At 37.6% G+C, this 16972-nt stretch overlaps 1 non-coding gene across 1 annotated transcript; it reads left to right on the forward strand.

Annotated features, from left to right (window-relative positions):
* Positions 1-16608: 16608 nt before the first annotated feature.
* LOC119864070 lies at positions 16609-16714 on the forward strand. Its single transcript, XR_005372856.1, has one exon. It is a non-coding gene; the product is annotated as a U6 spliceosomal RNA (small nuclear RNA).
* The last annotated feature ends 258 nt before the right edge of the window (positions 16715-16972 follow it).

Below are 16972 nucleotides of genomic sequence, written 5' to 3' on the forward strand. Positions count from 1 at the left end.
ATTAAACTATTATGAGCAGTTTAGTGATTTTCTCCACTATAATCTGGTCCCTATTCACTGACAATATCTTTATGTGAGGGCAAGTACAAATTGCACAATCTTTGTATGCAATTGCTACAAGTAGATTTTAGAGTGCAAAATCTTTATTGTGTTTTGACAGAATTACCTATATGTCATTTCTTGAGTGAGGGCTGCTGTGGAGGATTGAGGAGTGGGATGCTCCTTAGGTCAGGAGATTTACTAATCATAGAAACCACCGAGGCTCCAAGAATTCTAGTCTCTTTTTATAAACCAGAAGGATATATTTTATATGCTTTTTGAGGAAATAAAAGAAAAAAATTCCAGGTTGACTTTTTGGTGAAAATCTAGAAAGTGAATCAGATAAAGGTCTGAATATCATCCTGTGAGATGGTGGGCTATAATTATTGAGGAGAGAGAAACTTCTCAAATAAGTAACAAAATCCTTGACTAATAAAGAAATCGACCCAGTTGACTAAAATTAAAATAAAAAATGACAGGTTGGGAGATAATATTTAAAGCATATAGAACAGATGGCACTTAATATCCGATGCATTTAAAGCCATTTATGTACAAAGACCAACAAAGAATAACTGTGCAAATGATAAACACAGAAAGTTTAGAGCAAAAAAAGCATAGAAGAAAAAGTATAAGCATATAAAATCATACTCTCTCATCAGTAGTTAGGGAAATTGCCAATTAAAAGAAATAATAGAAAAAAAAAGAAATAATAGGACACAATTTATTTTCCCACCATTTTTATAAAAATTAACATCTTTGGCAATAGCCTGTATTGGGAAGAGTGAGGAAAAATCAGTGCTGTTAGGGAAGCTAATTTAGTGCTGCCTTTCTAGAAGCCAGTTTGGGATCATTGATTAAAAAACATAAACATCCTCATTTTTGAACAATAATTGTTCTTTTTAGCACCTATTCTACAAAACTATTTGCAATTACATACATACGAGAACTTTTGCAAGGATATTTAACATAACATTTTTTTTTGTAAAAGCAGAAAGCAGTAAACAACAAAACTCATTAAAAGAGAAGGTACTCAAAAAAAAAGTAATATTTCTGTTATGAAATACCATAAGACATTTAAAAAGCTTGAAATATACTAAAAACAAAGTTTTTCTGAGCTATACCTTTATGGAAATAAAAACAAATACGTTGCAGAACATTTTATAGAGTATTATCCACTTGATATTGTATACAATAGAATCATGGGAAAAAAGGGAGAAAGTGTGTGTCTACATTAACACATAAAAGTTAAAGGGAATATTGCTAAGCTCTACCCACAACTGTTAAAACTAAACTTTTCACAGAGAAGGTGGGTAGGAACAGCAATGGAAGGGTCAGGAGGAGTTGGAAAAAAGACCATCAATTCTTCTTCTACACACTCCTGTACCAATTGCATTACTTTACGACTAAAAGACAGTGGTAGCATTTTCCGTGAGGGCTGTGCTGTTTTTACTTTCGTGACCCAATGGTTCGGAATATTTGTAAGTCAGATGGGAAAGCATCAGGCCGGTAGCAAGAGGCTCCCAGACTCTAGAAAGCAGTTAACAGCTTCTGTAGCATTTGGGGCAGAGTCAAACACCACCCATGTCCACCGAGCATGGGCCAAATTCAATCTGTACAATCTTCTGATAGCTGTTGTGTTTGGGTATATCTGTTTCTGTCCATGAATAAAGACATAGGAGGAGGAGGGAGTAAACATGAATCAAAGTTCTCAACAGCAATGATTAAAAAATGGAGTGACCACAAACCTCAGAAAAACTCAGAAGAACCTACTTCAGAGGAGGAAGAAGATTACTCACGATGAGAGTTTTCAACAACCCTGTTTTCCATGGTGCAGAACAAGAAGTTAGTGGTAGATGTTTGAAAAGCATATAAAGCCCTAAGAATTAAACGAGAACAAAAAGGTAAGGAGGAAATGAGTGTCATAAAGGAAAACTGCACAGGACAGAAGATGTGGCAGGACTAGTGGTACACTTCACACAAATTCATGTTGAAAGCAGCAAAGAGACAAACTGATACTCATAAAAATTGGTGATGGAGCATAAAAATTGGTGATGGAGAAGCTAAATTTGATGAGCCATCATAGAGTCCAGAAAGGACACACATTCATAAATCTTTTAAAGAAAAAAAAACAAGGTACACATGAAAAACAGAACACAGACTTAATACCTAGATGATTGGCTCTCACAAAGAAAAATGTCTGGACAAATGAAATGGAAAGGTTAACAGAAAATATAACAGAAGAAAAGTATTGAAGATGAAAGCATCATTAGCCCTACATGCACTAAAACTTCTATTTCAAAATAATTTAGCAGAATTTTATCTCGATTTTGCCACATCCTATAAAACACTCTTAATATCCCCAGTAATAGCTGCCTTAGCAGAAAGATTCTTCTCAAAATTAAACATCATTAAAATTTATTTAAGATCTTTCAGTAGATTGATCTCTCTTTCAGTTATCAGCTGAAAGTGAAGTGGCTAACATATAAATTTTGATAGTCCAATAAATAAATTTTTAAGAAAGTCAGCCAGAAAAATCTTTGTGATCAAGTTCTCACATTAATGAAGTATAAATTACTATATTATATGTATATGCTTAGAGCAGTAAAAAAAATCATTTCTGCAGTTTATAAATTTTGTTACTCATGCATTACCACCACATCTATCATGTTTATAGGTAATAATGTTTTTCAACCATTTTTCAAAGGAAAAAGCTTTGGAGTGTCTGGGTGGTGCAGTCGGTAAAGCAATGGACTCTTGGTTTGGGCTCAGGTCAAAGGCCTGAGGGATCTCAAGACCCTGAGATGAAGCCCCACTTTCAGCTCCACAGTCAGCTGAGAATCTGCTTGAGATTCTCTCTCTCTCCCTCTGCTTTTGCCCCTCCCCCTCTAAAATCAGTTTTAAAAAATGAAAAAAAAAAAAAAGAGTAGAAAGCGGGGATCCCTGGGTGGCACAGCGGTTTGGCACCTGCCTTTGGCCCAGGGCACGATCCTGGAGACCCGGGATCGAGTCCCACGTCGGGCTCCCGGTGCATGGAGCCTGCTTCTCCCTCTGCCTGTGTCTCTGCCTCTCTCTCTCTCTCTCTCTCTCTCTCTCTCTCTGTGACTATCATAAAAAAAAAAAAAAGAGTAGAAAGCTTTATATCACAGTACCTTTCATGTCTCTTCCTTCTGCTTTGGGAACAATGGCCCTACATTTTTATTTTGTACTGGGACCCACAAATTATATAGCTAGTCTTGGGGAAATGTTTTTATAAGACTCAAAGCATATCAATATCTTTACGAATTAGATACAAACACCAGAGTAGATCATAAAAATGTCATATACTCTACAGTGTAAACACACACACACACACACAAGGAGCTTAAAATGCATTTATTAATAGGTAAAATCTCCACAATTGAACTCATCTCTATTCTCACGATCTAATGAGACACACAAAAAACTGAGTGGTAACAATTTTTATCAAAAGGTTAGTGACCAAAGTACAAGAGTGATAGCCCCAGTTCCCCCTGGCGGGAGTGGTGCCTGAGTGAGATCATCTGTCACCCTGTTTGAGGTATAGATGCCTCTTGCCATTAGACATTCAGATACATTTTCCCACTCAATCCTCAAGATAATTCCATCTTAATTCTTTCGAATTTTGAAAAGACAAATGGTTTCCTCGAGGTCAAACAGCCAGTCAGTCATAGAGTGGGGGCTCAAACCAGGTTTTGTGACCTTAAATCTGGAGCACAGGCTGTGGTGCCTGACAGCAAAATGAGGGCTGACATGCCGACCACCTCTCTCAACATTTCACCAGGTTTGTTGTCATGCCTGAGGCATAAAACCATTTCAGAATATTCTCTCAAAATATTTTCAGGTGAGGTGGGACCAAATTCTTACACATTTGCAAATTACCATGCACGTCTCTTTAGTTAGAGGGTCTGCTTGAAGACAAAACGATGATGTTCAACTTGGGGCAGGTTTAGGAGCGATCGCTCCAGTACCAGTCCTGTCTGGCAAAATGACTAACCAGACAAAATTGAAAAAGGAGTGAAGACTGACTGGCATTGTTGACATTCTCCATTGTGAAGTAGGCTGAATTTGCAAGCTACACACCCTGGAGGTAAATATTCTCTCCCAAAAGCAGGAAGTAGCTCAGACCCAAGTGGTAGACACAGTCCAGGTGAGCTTTATTATTGGCAGAGAACCTTTGCTTCTCCATAACCAGTTAAGATGTTTCTACCAAAATGTGGAGCTCTTTCGTCAAATCAGATGCTCGTTATTGAGTAAACTTACAATTACTTTCACTCACCTTCTGAGCGCAATTTTCTTAGTGGTAAAAGTGCAGCTTTAGCAGCTTTCTGAATGTAAATGCTTTCCATTCTTCTCATAATATCAGACGCTGATCAATATGGCCAGTAACTCTGCATTAAAGGGCAGGCTTTACTTTTCACTTTCTTGCTTTAAATGAGTTCTCTCACACCAACTAATGATTGATAATCTCAAAAAGAATAGAGTCTCATGCATACAATATTAAAAGAACAAACATCTCCTCCATTAATTTAATAGCCTTTACCACTGCGCAGTGCAAAACAACACAACTAAGCGGGCTCGCTCCATTTTGCCAGGAGGCCAAGTCCTCAGAAGTCAAGGCAAATCGGCAGACTCCATCGTCCATGCAGTGGATCGCACCCTAAGGCCACGGGCTCGTAAACAGAAGACACTGCTAAGTCTGAATGTCCTAGGCTCTTAGATTCAACCCTGCATGATCTAGTGGAACACAGTCTTCCATTTCCATGAGAAAGACACCTTTTGTTTAAAAATAAAACTGAACTTGAGCACTTAAAAAATGCTCTCTCTTAGTCAGTAGTAAAGCAGCGCAAAGAAAGGAGCCTATAAACTTCTTGAACGTTTGTCTGAGGCTGATGCACTTACCTACCTCATCCATATCCAGATCCGTATTCCAAGAACCTTGGCAGAGTTGAAAACAAGGTGTCCAAACATCAGAATGATGTTAAGTGTGCTATTTCCACATGCAGCTCAATGACAACTAATCTTCAGACATTCAGATAAGCATGGTGAAAATTCACATTTATTAATTTTATGGGATGGCCAGAAAATGCAGAGTGAATCACTGGGTTCACAAGGAATGAGGCTTTAGCAACTCAGTGCTATAAGTCCCCTCACACGGCCTCCTTCTCCCTCCCCTACGTCGGTAACCACACAGAGGCTTGACCAAGGGCAGTAGTGTGGAACACGCTGCCTATAAGCCACAAGTAAAATTGGCATTTTAAGGTCATGAAATGTAGATCTGGGTTCATAATTCTTGCCATTAGTACCAGGATCAATTAGAATGTAAAATACAGATTTTTGAAAAAGGTTTGTGTTAGGTACTTTTTACACTTTTTATTGTGAGTTAATACGCATTCAGGAAAATCCACAAAGTGTAAATACACAGTTTAACAAATCACTGCAAACACCCATGTAACCGTTACCACAGCAAAAATCGGGGCATTGCCAGACCCCAGGGGTCCCCCCAACTCCTGACCTCACTTCTGCTTCATAGGCTTTCCAGCAATACAGCCACGACCGGACTCATAAAATAATCCTTTCTTTTCTTCCTTTATAGTCTCATGACCACATGCATGTCCTGAGATATTCCAGTTTAGCATATTTTGAACTGTACAGAAATGGAATTGTATAGCATGTGTTGTTTTGCTCCTTGCCTCTTTTAGTCAACAATAGATTTTTTAAAAATTAATTGTAAGGGTTGTAGTCTTTGCATTCCTGTGCAGTATTCCATTGTCTGAAAATTTCTCTCTCTTTTTTTTCTCTCTCTCTTTTTAAAAAATATTTTATTCATTTATTTGACAGAGAGATAAAGTCAGAGAGCACAAGCAGGGGTGGGGAATGGCAGAGGGAAAGAGAGAAGCTGAGCAGGGAGCCTAATGTGGGGGGCAGGGGGATCCCAGGACCCTGAGATCATGCTCTGAGCCCAAAGCAGATGCTTCACCGACGGAGCCACCCAGGTGCTCCCATTGTCTGAATATTTCACCAGGCATTTGCCCATTTGACCAACGATGCTTATTTGGATTATTTCCAGTCGTTAGGTCTTTGTAGACGGTGCTGCAGTGAACTTTCCTGTACCTTTATCTGGTTGCACCCATACCTGATTTCTGCTGCCTACATGTATTTTCAGAAATGGAATTGCTGGTTCACATGTGTGTTTAACTCTACAGGGACAAGGGTTCAGGCACCTGCAGGGCAGGAATTCCTGTCGCTCTAAGTACTCCACAGCACTGGGTTTTGTGACTCACTTTATATTTTCAGGGCTGCGGGTGTGTACCATTTCACTAGGATTTCCATTTCCATTTTCTCAATTTCTATTAACAGTGAACACCTTTTCACATATTCTTCAGACATGTGTCTGCCCCTCTGTGAGGTATCTGTTTATATGTTTTGCTCATTTTTCTGGGTTACTTGTCTTCTAATAATAATTATGATAATAATAAATTGTGGGAGCTCATTAGCTACAAGTCATCTGCAGATCAATGGGTCACAGGTGTAATGATCCCGTCAGTGGCTGCCCTGATGTCACTCTCTTTTTAGTGCTTCCAATAGGGGCGCCTGAGTGACTCAGTGGTTGAGCATCTGCCTTTGGCTCAGGTCGTTATCCTGGGGTCCTGGGATCGAGTCCTGGGATTCAGTCCCGCATCAGGCTCCCCACAGGGAGCCTGCTTCTCCCTCTGGCTGTGTCTCTGACTCTCTTTCTGTGTCTCTCATGATAAACAAATAAAATCTTTAAAAAACATACTTCCAGTAAATATAGTTGTTTACTTTTACCTTAGTCCAATATTTCAGTCTTTTATAAACTTTTGTGCTCTTGTATCTTTTAAAAAATATCTTACTCTGAGATAACGAAATTGTCCTATGCTAACATTTCTAATTTTACATCACTTTGTATCTCATTTTATTTTATTATTTTATTTATTTTGTTTTTCCCTTTACATTTAGGCTAACAACTCATCTAGAGTAAAATTGTATTTGTGATAGAAGCTCAAGCTCATTTTGCTTTGTGCATGGATCCCTTATGGACTGAGTCCCACGTATCTAAATGACTCACTTCCAGTTGATTAATAAAGTGTCTCTCATCATAAGTCCTGATCAGATGTCTGAGAGTCTATTCCTGAATTCTCTCTTCTTGCTCATTGGTCTCTCTCTGGGCCAGATACCACGTTGTATTCATTACTACACCTTTATAAAAAGCTTTGATAGCAGACATATCAAGATCTCCCAGATTATTCTTCTTTTGAGTGTCAAAACTATTTTGATTATATGAATTTTCATAATTGTTTTAGAATAATTTCCTCAAGCTACCCTATATATTTGTTTTAAATTCTTTTGGGGTTTTGTTTAGGATTGCACTGAATACATGCATTTCAATATGGAAAGAAATGACATCTTTATAACATCACACTGTGAAGTTTTCCAGTGCAGAAACTGATGTATCTCTCCATTAGTCCTTTAATATCACTCAAAAAGGCTTATATTTTTTCACTAAGAGATCTTGTACTATTGTTATTCTTGTTATAATTATATCTCATCTTACACATGAGAGGGAGAGGATCTTATACAGAGTATATTTTCCTCAAATTTATTTGTTACTGGTATAGAGAAATACAGTGTTGTTGTTTTTTAATTGATTTTATCTCCACCAATTCTGGTAAACTCTCATGAGTTCTTTCAGCTTTTCTACAGATACTTTTGGAGTCTTTCCGTCAGAGCACCTACCCACAATTACAGTTTTGTTTCTTCCTTCAGAATTATTTCTTCTCTTCCAATTCGTAGACCTTTCATTTTATTATTTCTTTAAAATACTGGACAGTATTAATTTATCATGCTTAATACACTGGATAAGAACTGCATAGTAAACCAAAAAAGACGTGGTGACCGAGGAAGTATCCCCCTTCTGATAGAACCTAAGGGAAACCATCCAGCACTTCAATGTTAAGCAAGTATATGCTGCTGCTTTGATAAACACCTTTTATCAGTATAGGGAGTTCCTTTCTATTTTTAAATTACTGAGTGACTTTATTGAGAATGGAGTTTTAACCTCATTGAATGAGGATAGGAATCTCTTGAAATGACTATATTATGGCAATCCTTTAGGAACTGATTTTGAGTTGAAATACTTTGATTGGTTTTCTAATAATAAACCAATCTTGCATTTGGCTATAAACTCAGTGAAATCATGATTTATAGTTAGTCAGAAAATATTTTGTTTAAGATTTTTTAAATTTCTATTCACTAGAAAGGTGACCTATAATTTGCTCTCCTTTATCTTCTTTAAAGATCAATCAGTTTGTAAAATGAATTCTGGAAGAGATCCTGTACAATTAGAATTATATCCTTATTAAATATTTGGGAAAAATGTGGGAGGTAAAACCATCTGGACCTAGGGTTTTCTTAGTGGAAAGGGTTTTTGTTTTAGAAATCAATGTTTTATAGTAAGAACTACTCACATATTCTATGCTGTGGGGAGGGTAATTTGGGTGAGTTATATTTTTCTAGGATATTTTGTCCATTTCATAAATTGTCCTATTGGCTTAAGGTTGTCTGCTAATATCATTTTATTGTCTTTTTTATATCTGCCTATCTCCAGAGACTGATCCTTTACATCCATGAAATTAGTCCTTTGGGCCTTCTCTCTTCTTTTCTGGACCAGTCTCAACAGAGTTTACCAGTTTGAGTTATTTTGAAGAACCACTATTTGGATTTATCTTCTCTGTATTGGTTTTCTACTGTAATAACTTCTGACTATTACCATCATTAATAGTATTATTATTATCATTATTATTATTTTGCTTCTCCTTTCTTACTTCCTTGGGTTTATTTTGTTAATTTCTTTTTCTCTTAAGCTTTTGAGATAGATTCTTGGTTCATTAATTTGTATATCTTTATACATATATATATTTAATTATTCTTTAAGTACTCCTGCAGTGATATCACACAAGTTCAGATATATAGTAGTTTTGTTGTAGTTCAGTTCAAAATATTTTATTTCCATTATACTTTCTGCTTTGATTGACAGGTTGCTTAGAGATATATTTCTTAATTTCCAATCATTAGTGTATTTTGTTGCATCTTTTTTGTTTGCTTGTTTGTTATTTCCAACTTAATGGCACAGTTCTCAGAAAATATGCTCTGTGTAGCTGGAACCTTTAGAAATGTGTTGAGAGTTGCTTTCTGGACCAGGATATGTTCAATTTTGGAAAAATATGCAAGTGTGCTAGCAAAAAATCCATTCTGCCGTGGATTTCTTTTTCTTCCTCTCTTTTTGTTTCTCTTTCCTTTCTTCCTTCTTCTCTCTCTCTCTCCCTCCCTCTCTTTTCCTTCCATCCTTCCTTCCTTCCTTCCTTCCTTGCCTTCTCCCCCACCTCTCTCTCTCCTTTTCTCTTTGTACTAGGTTACATTTGTTAATCTCTTTGTTTAAAGCTTCATCCCATTAACAATTTATCTGCTTGTGTTTTTTCTTTATTATAGAGGATGACATTGCAAAATTTCCACAATGTGAGTTATTTTACATTTCCTCCTGTAATTGTATAAGTTTCTTCTTTTCGTGTTTTGAGGCCATAAAATTATATGAGATTCATAAATTGTTGTATCTTCCCAATAAATTGAACTTTTTATATTTTGGACCTCTCATTACTCACTCTTTATGTCTAGTAACCCCCTCTGCCCTAAAGTCAGTATCGCCAATGATAATATATTTACCTAGGTTGCTTTTGATTGATAATTCCTTGCTATACCTTTTTATATTTACTTTTATTTTAACCTTGTGTTTGGGATATGCCTTATGTTTTACATGTGTTTCTCATAAGTTACAGACATTTGAAATCTTGTAGTCAGTCCCTGTGCTTTTAACTGGAGCTTCTACATTTTGATTCTTGCTTTAACTGGAACATTTAGTTTGTAACTATATGATAGATATGGTTCAATTCATGGAAGAACTCTAGTGATGAGAAATTCTGAATTCCACATTAAAAATTAATTATAAAAAATAATTAATATAAAAATTATAATTGTGTATAGGATTTTCCCAATATTCACTCACTATTTGATCTCTATTTGAAAACCTGGAAAAATAAACTGAGATGGGTGAAGACAATAGAGTCTGTAGTAGAAAACCACTGTTAACCTTAGTTGACCCAGGGTAAGTGTCACTGCTGACAGAAACCACCTTCATGCTATGGATACTATGAGCATTTCACTTCCTCAGCCATTTACATATATGAGGTAATAGAGGAATGAAATTGAATATATGCATTGTGGAATTTGGAAACTAAATTATGTCGAGAACAATAAATATTGTAATCCAAACACCAACAATTGTAGAAAGGGCAAGATTAGCACTTTCTACTCATGTATAGCAGTAAACCCCGAAAATAAATAAAATATGTATTTATAACTATTCCTAATAAATGTTTCATTGCTATATCGCTAAGTGGGAGAGTTTTGAGAGTGGAAAATAATGTAGCACAGGTTCCATCTTTCCAAGCAAGTTCACAAATACACAACTGACTCTTGGCCTGAAAGCTTCCAAGTTGTTGTATAACTGGGCATTCGGAATCATTAGCACGCTTACATTAATTTCCACTCCAGCTGCAAAAAAATAAAAACAAAAATGAGATTGTCTGTGTTTTGTAAATTAAATGATAGAAGCTGATAGAGATTGAATTTCATCCAATATGTGATCAATTTTAATACTGGGAATATTTTAGGATGCAATGATGATCTAAAGTATGCAGTATTCACTAGAATTTTTATAAACATTGTTCAAGCCTTGGGAGGGAAAGTAAGTGTGGCATACTCTGAGAATAGAAGTAGGTAAGAGTAAGGCAGATGGTTTGCTCCCTTCTTCTTCATGCTGTTACGGCATTCCTTTTCTTCACAGAAGCAGTTGTCTTGTGTTCATGTAATTACTTTCCTGCTGGCATTACCATGGGAAGTCTTATAAACAGTTTCATTATTTCATAGGAGATGCTAAATGGACATGATATTAGATATTCCTCAATTGGTAATACTACTGATAATCCAATACACAATCTTCTTTCATGACCTTTTACAGGCCAGTACTTCAGGATCTATATAAATGCTCTCTCCATGCTTAAAGCCTAACCAGACCACAAAAGGAAATTTTAAAAATTGGAAAGCCCAAGTTATATCTCTTTGGAAAAGTGAACCAAGCTTAACTGTTCCACACTCAATATTAAGGGATCCCTTGGTGGCGCAGCGGTTTAGCGCCTGCCTTTGACCCAGCGCGTGATCCTGGAGACCCGGTATTGAATCCCACATCAGGCTCCCGGTGCATGGAGCCTGCTTCTCCCTCTGCCTATGTCTCTGCTTCTCTCTCTCTCTCTCTGTGTGACTATCATAAATAAATTAAAAAAAAATAAAAAAAATATTCAATTTATTTTTTGAGCGTATTCTCAATATGTGTACTTAGTTGTATTTCCTAATTATTAAAAAGACTAATATAACACATTTGTCTAAGTGACAGACATTTGTTTGAATCTTTTAAGGCTAAAAATGTACATAGATATCCTTCCAGACAGGAAATGATGATATATTGAGTTTATAACTTAAAAATTCTAATAACATGATTGCAACTTTTTTTTGTTTTGTTTTTAGGAAAATAACCATAGTTCAACTTAGGAGAGAATAGTAAAATCTAGTGAACCCAAGCTATGTCAAAAAGATGTTAGATTGACTTTATGCTGCCATCAGTTGAATTTTGCAGGTGTTATCAATATGCAGTTTGATTTTGGTCAGTATCTGTATGAAGATAATTTTTTTCTTTTTTTTTCCCCAAAGATTTATTTAGAGAGAAAGAGCAAACAGGGGGAGAAGAAGGAGGAGGGAACCCTCAAGGAGACTCGACACTGGGCAAGAAGCCAATGCAGGGGCTCAATCTCACCATGAGATCACAACATGAGCCAAAACCAAGACTTGGTCTCTTAACCAACTGAGCCTCTCTGGTGTGCTAAGAGGAGAACTTCTAAAGGCACATTCCCACTGGGGAAAATTCTTAAGATGCCACTTTCAAATATAAAAATTATCCTTCTTGGTAAGCTTTTGTAGGCGTGTGTGTGTTTTTGTGTTGTGTATGCTCACACACACTCATATATGTTTAAGATTCTCTCAACCCCCTGAGGGGTTGGAAACACTCACAATAGTACAAATGCCAGATTCACATCTAAAGATATACTTTGAATTTAAAGATAATAAATAAAAGCTCCAAAAAGAATTCATGCCAGATTTGTTTAACTTTATGTCCTACAAATATTGAAAGTAAAGTAATACTCCCTTCTTCCTATTCTAGTATAATATAATCTGGCCTAGTTCTTTCAAATTCTTATTTCTAGAAGTGTTATCAGTTTCCTATACTATACATCAAGCATTATGAAAAGCACTTACTGTGTTTTGTAGATTTTCCAGTAGTGACCATACGTCTCTCATTTTGCCAAGAATGTTGCCAGTTGGTTGGATGAGATTATTTCTGTTGCTTTCAATAGGAAATACAACTCACCTGAGTTTAAGGACAAGCCAAAAAGAGTCCTGGGGAGACATCTGACCCCAGTCTCAAACAGTGTTAACTGAGCAAAGCTCCCCCTCGCATCTCAGCCCTGCTGCCTCGGGGTTGAACCTGTTTGCAGCACTCTTTCCTCCTGAGGTAGCTACAGCCGTTCTAATATGTCCACATTTTGTGTGCTTCAGAGAGAGCAAGAGTTCATTTTCCATTGAACACAAACAACATTTTGGAATTGAGTCTCACCGGCCCTGATCAGCCTGATCTGGGTCATTTGTTTCTGTCTGAACTCTGCTTGATTGGGAAACTGAAATGAGTTACTTAAGCAGTGTAGAGCAAATCCTCTGCCTTTGTAACTTTACATTTTCATTGATTAGACACAGGAGAGGAGACATATTTCCTCCAGACTTTGGGACATTGTTATTTGAAGGAGGATGGATTGATGCTAGGAGGCAAAAGTAACAGCCACTGATTACAGCCCCCCACGTTTTGCAACCGCCTCTTCCCAAGCACACACATCTACAAAAATGTCCATTCTCTCAGTTCTAGGTCAGGATTAAGAATTCTTGGTTGACATCCAGTTCTTTGATCGGTCTTCCTCTATTCCTTTGTGGTGTGGTGGTCTATAGCCAAATGACAAATTAAACAATTCTTAATGCACCCAGTATACACAAATAGAGAACCAGACTCATTAGGGTGGGAGTGATGGGGACGACCTCTCTTTGAAGAATGGAAAACAATGCTCAGTGGTCAGCATTCCACAGCACATTTCACATCTTGCCAGGAGTAGTTGTGAGGATCCCGTAGCTGGTTGTACAGGTTCTTAATCATTAGTCTGATTGCTCGGATTTTTGTTCTCTGGGAAAACTGCCTTTGTCTGTCTTCCAGGGGGACACTGGAGATGGCTTTGGGAAGGTGTCCTTTCTGGGACTGGTCATCTTTGACATCATATCTTATTTTTCCATAGGATCAGAGGTTTATGGATTGTCTCAAAGGTGAACAATCCCAGACCATATTTAGCTATCCTAGGAATTATTCCAATTATACAATTCTTTAAAACACAGGTATTTTGTTCACTTATATTCATTAAACTCTATGGTTCATACCAAAGCACGGATCATATTGAGATAGCAGGTATGTTGATGTTGAATATGTAAATTAAGATTGGAACCTGGGAGAACCTTAATCTCAAGGCCACTCACAGCCACATTATGTCGTATTCTTTCTCCCTCAGAAAAGAATTGTTTCCATTTTAAATAGCCATTCTCTGAGATGTAGCATGAGGGCAAAGATCATGTGGGCAGCATCTCCTCAATGCAGATCACTGGGTAAAACACTCCAAGATAAAGGTCACGATGGTAGCTCTCAGCCTGAGTACTAGAGTGGAGAGCAGGGCATCTGGTCATAGCCAGCTTCTGAAAACCATATTCAGCATCTGCCCACAGACTAGACAACATGCAGTGTGAACTTGCTACATCCAGAAACTCAGATTTCTCTGACAGTGGCCAGTTCAAGTCTCTGGGAAACCCTTTGCGTTGAGTATTTTTCTCTTCCATTCCAGGATTTCTTGTAGGATTTTAGCTCCACCACTTACTAAGCATGTGGCATTAGGCAAGTTATTTATCTTCTCTTACTCTTTGTTTTCCAACCTGTAAAATAATATAATAATGCTCACCTTACAAAGTCCTCAGAATAAGAGATTGGATGTAGAAAGTATCAACACAGAGCTTAGCCTAGAGTAGGTGCTCAGTATTGTTATCAGTGATAGCATTAATCATTGGAGTAGGGGTCATAGGAACAGAAGATCGAAAGAATTAGAAATGTTTATGGGAAATTTTTTAAGGATATAATCTCTGAATGAAAAGCAATCCATATGCAATTCAAAGCTTAAAAAATGACTGGAGGAGGAAAAGAGCTACAGAAGTGCAGAATAATGTCAATGAGGTCATGCAATGAAACAAAAACAAAAACAGGACATTGCTACATGGTATCAAACCATATATGAGAATGTTGAGAGATTAGTGATCTGGGCTTATAAAGAATTTGGAAGTAAATACAAAATAAAAATCCAAAACAACACCGTGCAGAAAATGACGAACCTATTATTGCTTCCTCTCCAACCAGATGCTGGCACCACCTTGCCCGCCTCCCCTACTAAGTCCCTAGGTCCCCTCGTTCAGAGGTGTCTATGATATCACCATCCCATGAGGGATTGCTTGTCATTTGTTTACTCACTGTGCTGCAGCCTGTCACAACACAGCATGATGTCACAACAGGTCAGATAAACACACTCTGGCCCCTTTCTTTCAAAAGGCACAATGGTTGTGAAAAAAAATAACATCTTTCCTCTGTTTGCTGCTTAAAAAGCTGCTCTGAAATCTGACATGTCCACACATTGTAGGAACTACCTATGAGCTCCGGTATAGCATCTTCCCAGGCAAAAGTGCTTCAAGGAGCCTGGATTTTTGCTCACAGGCACTGTGTTCTCACTTGTCAGGCTGCCAACTGGTTTTCTAAATACTAGTTGCAGCTATAATTTCCCAAGTTAGATTAAGGTAACCACTCTAAGCAGGTGAATTTTTTTTTTTTTTACATGAAATGATGAAAAGCCTGAGCTAAGCAGTTGAATTGAGGCTGAAAGCCCTTGTTGAAGGCTCATGGTCTTAGCGCCAGGTAGGGCCTGTTTCACACAGATGCATCTCAGCTCTTTGTTACCTTTAGTGAAGTCTGGGACAGTCAGGTGTGTCTGGTCAGCAACAGGCAACCTGGGTTGCCTCCCTCTGCCTCCCTCTCTCTCCCACTTGTCTTCTCACCCTTTCATTTTATTTATTTATTTATTTATTTATTTATTTATTTATTTATTTATTTATGAGAAAGAACATGGGGGAAGGGGCAGAGGGAAATGGAGACAATCTCAAGCAGACTCCACACTGAGTGTGGAGCATGGCCTGAGGCAAAATCAAGGGTTGGACTCAACCAAGTCAGCCACTTGGATTCCCCATCATCCTCTCTCATTTTCTTATAGTATCTTCAATAACTTCCTTCCCACTATCCTTCCTCCCCACTCCCACCTCAAGATTTGCAGGTAATAGATGTAAAGTTTACACAATCTCATTGAAATGTCTCAGTGTGGCATGTCATTGCACTGGTGCACGAAGCCCGACATCCATCATGACAAGGGGTATTCTCATGGGTTGCCTGTAGCTTACTGTTTCTGCTGTCCCTTTTTTTTTTTGTGGGCCACAGTCTGTGAGTGAGGTGGACAGCTGAAAAGGCTCTTCATACAGGTGCTGAATTTCATTATCATTCACATTGAAAATGGGCTACTTGGAGTCCCTCCCTGTGGACATACAGACATGCATTGGTTTGATCGTCCTTTGGATTTTTCTAACCCAAGATTCTGGAGTTTGAGCAATAAGGAAGATAACACACAATTTTAAACAGCAATTTTAAATTTAGCTGTTTGAAACACAGAGTCCCTTTTTATAAGGAAAAAATTTTTTGAGATGTATAGTGACTTACATTCCGGTTGATGGTTTTCTCCGTTGCTTGCCATGACTGTCAAAGTAAGAAGGAATAACAGCATAGACACAAAACACAGAAGTGTGTGCCTACAGTAGAAAATATTGCATGACATGAATCTAATTGATCTGCAGCTGGATTGGCTGTGGGAAGATCAAACATGTTGGAATCAGAAATATTGCACATTTTTGGCAAATTACACAGATTATCATGATGTGTGATCTGTAAAATGGAGACAATGTGTCCAAACTTGCAGGATTGTAAAAACCAGCAATCAAGTCATCTAGATTTCCTAAGAACTGGTCCGGTTTGTACAAAGTTTTGGTAGAACCGATGACTGTGAGTAGCACACAGGTAAACTGTAAAAAAATTTCCTGCATCTATTTAGTGATGCCTGCATTTTTTCAGATTGCACTTACGACAAATGAGACTAGTTTCCTCATTTTTTGTTTTGGAGTTAAAGATTTCCTTTTTAAGGCTCGCTTCAGTAGGCCATATCCTAGAATTGGAACGATACAGAGGGAATTAGCATGGTCCTCACACAAGGATGACATGCAAATTCATGAAATGTTCGTATTCAAAAAAAAAAAAAAGAAAGAAAAGTGAAAGATTTTCTTTTTAAATCCCACATTTTAATGAAACAGTGAGGCTATCTATCACACCCCGATACAAGGGTATGAAGAGAAAGCACACCCCCTTATCAAGGTCCTGTGGGCAATGCCGGAGTTTGGAAAACACTTGACACTGTGGCACTATAACCCTGATGTTTGGCATATGATGACCGGCTTTACCATCATGATGATAATTAGAGTCGAAATACCACGGGTCTGTCTTTGACTG

Source organism: Canis lupus, chromosome 17 (genome assembly GCF_011100685.1).
Source record: "Canis lupus familiaris isolate Mischka breed German Shepherd chromosome 17, alternate assembly UU_Cfam_GSD_1.0, whole genome shotgun sequence".
Taxonomy (NCBI): domain Eukaryota; kingdom Metazoa; phylum Chordata; class Mammalia; order Carnivora; family Canidae; genus Canis; species Canis lupus.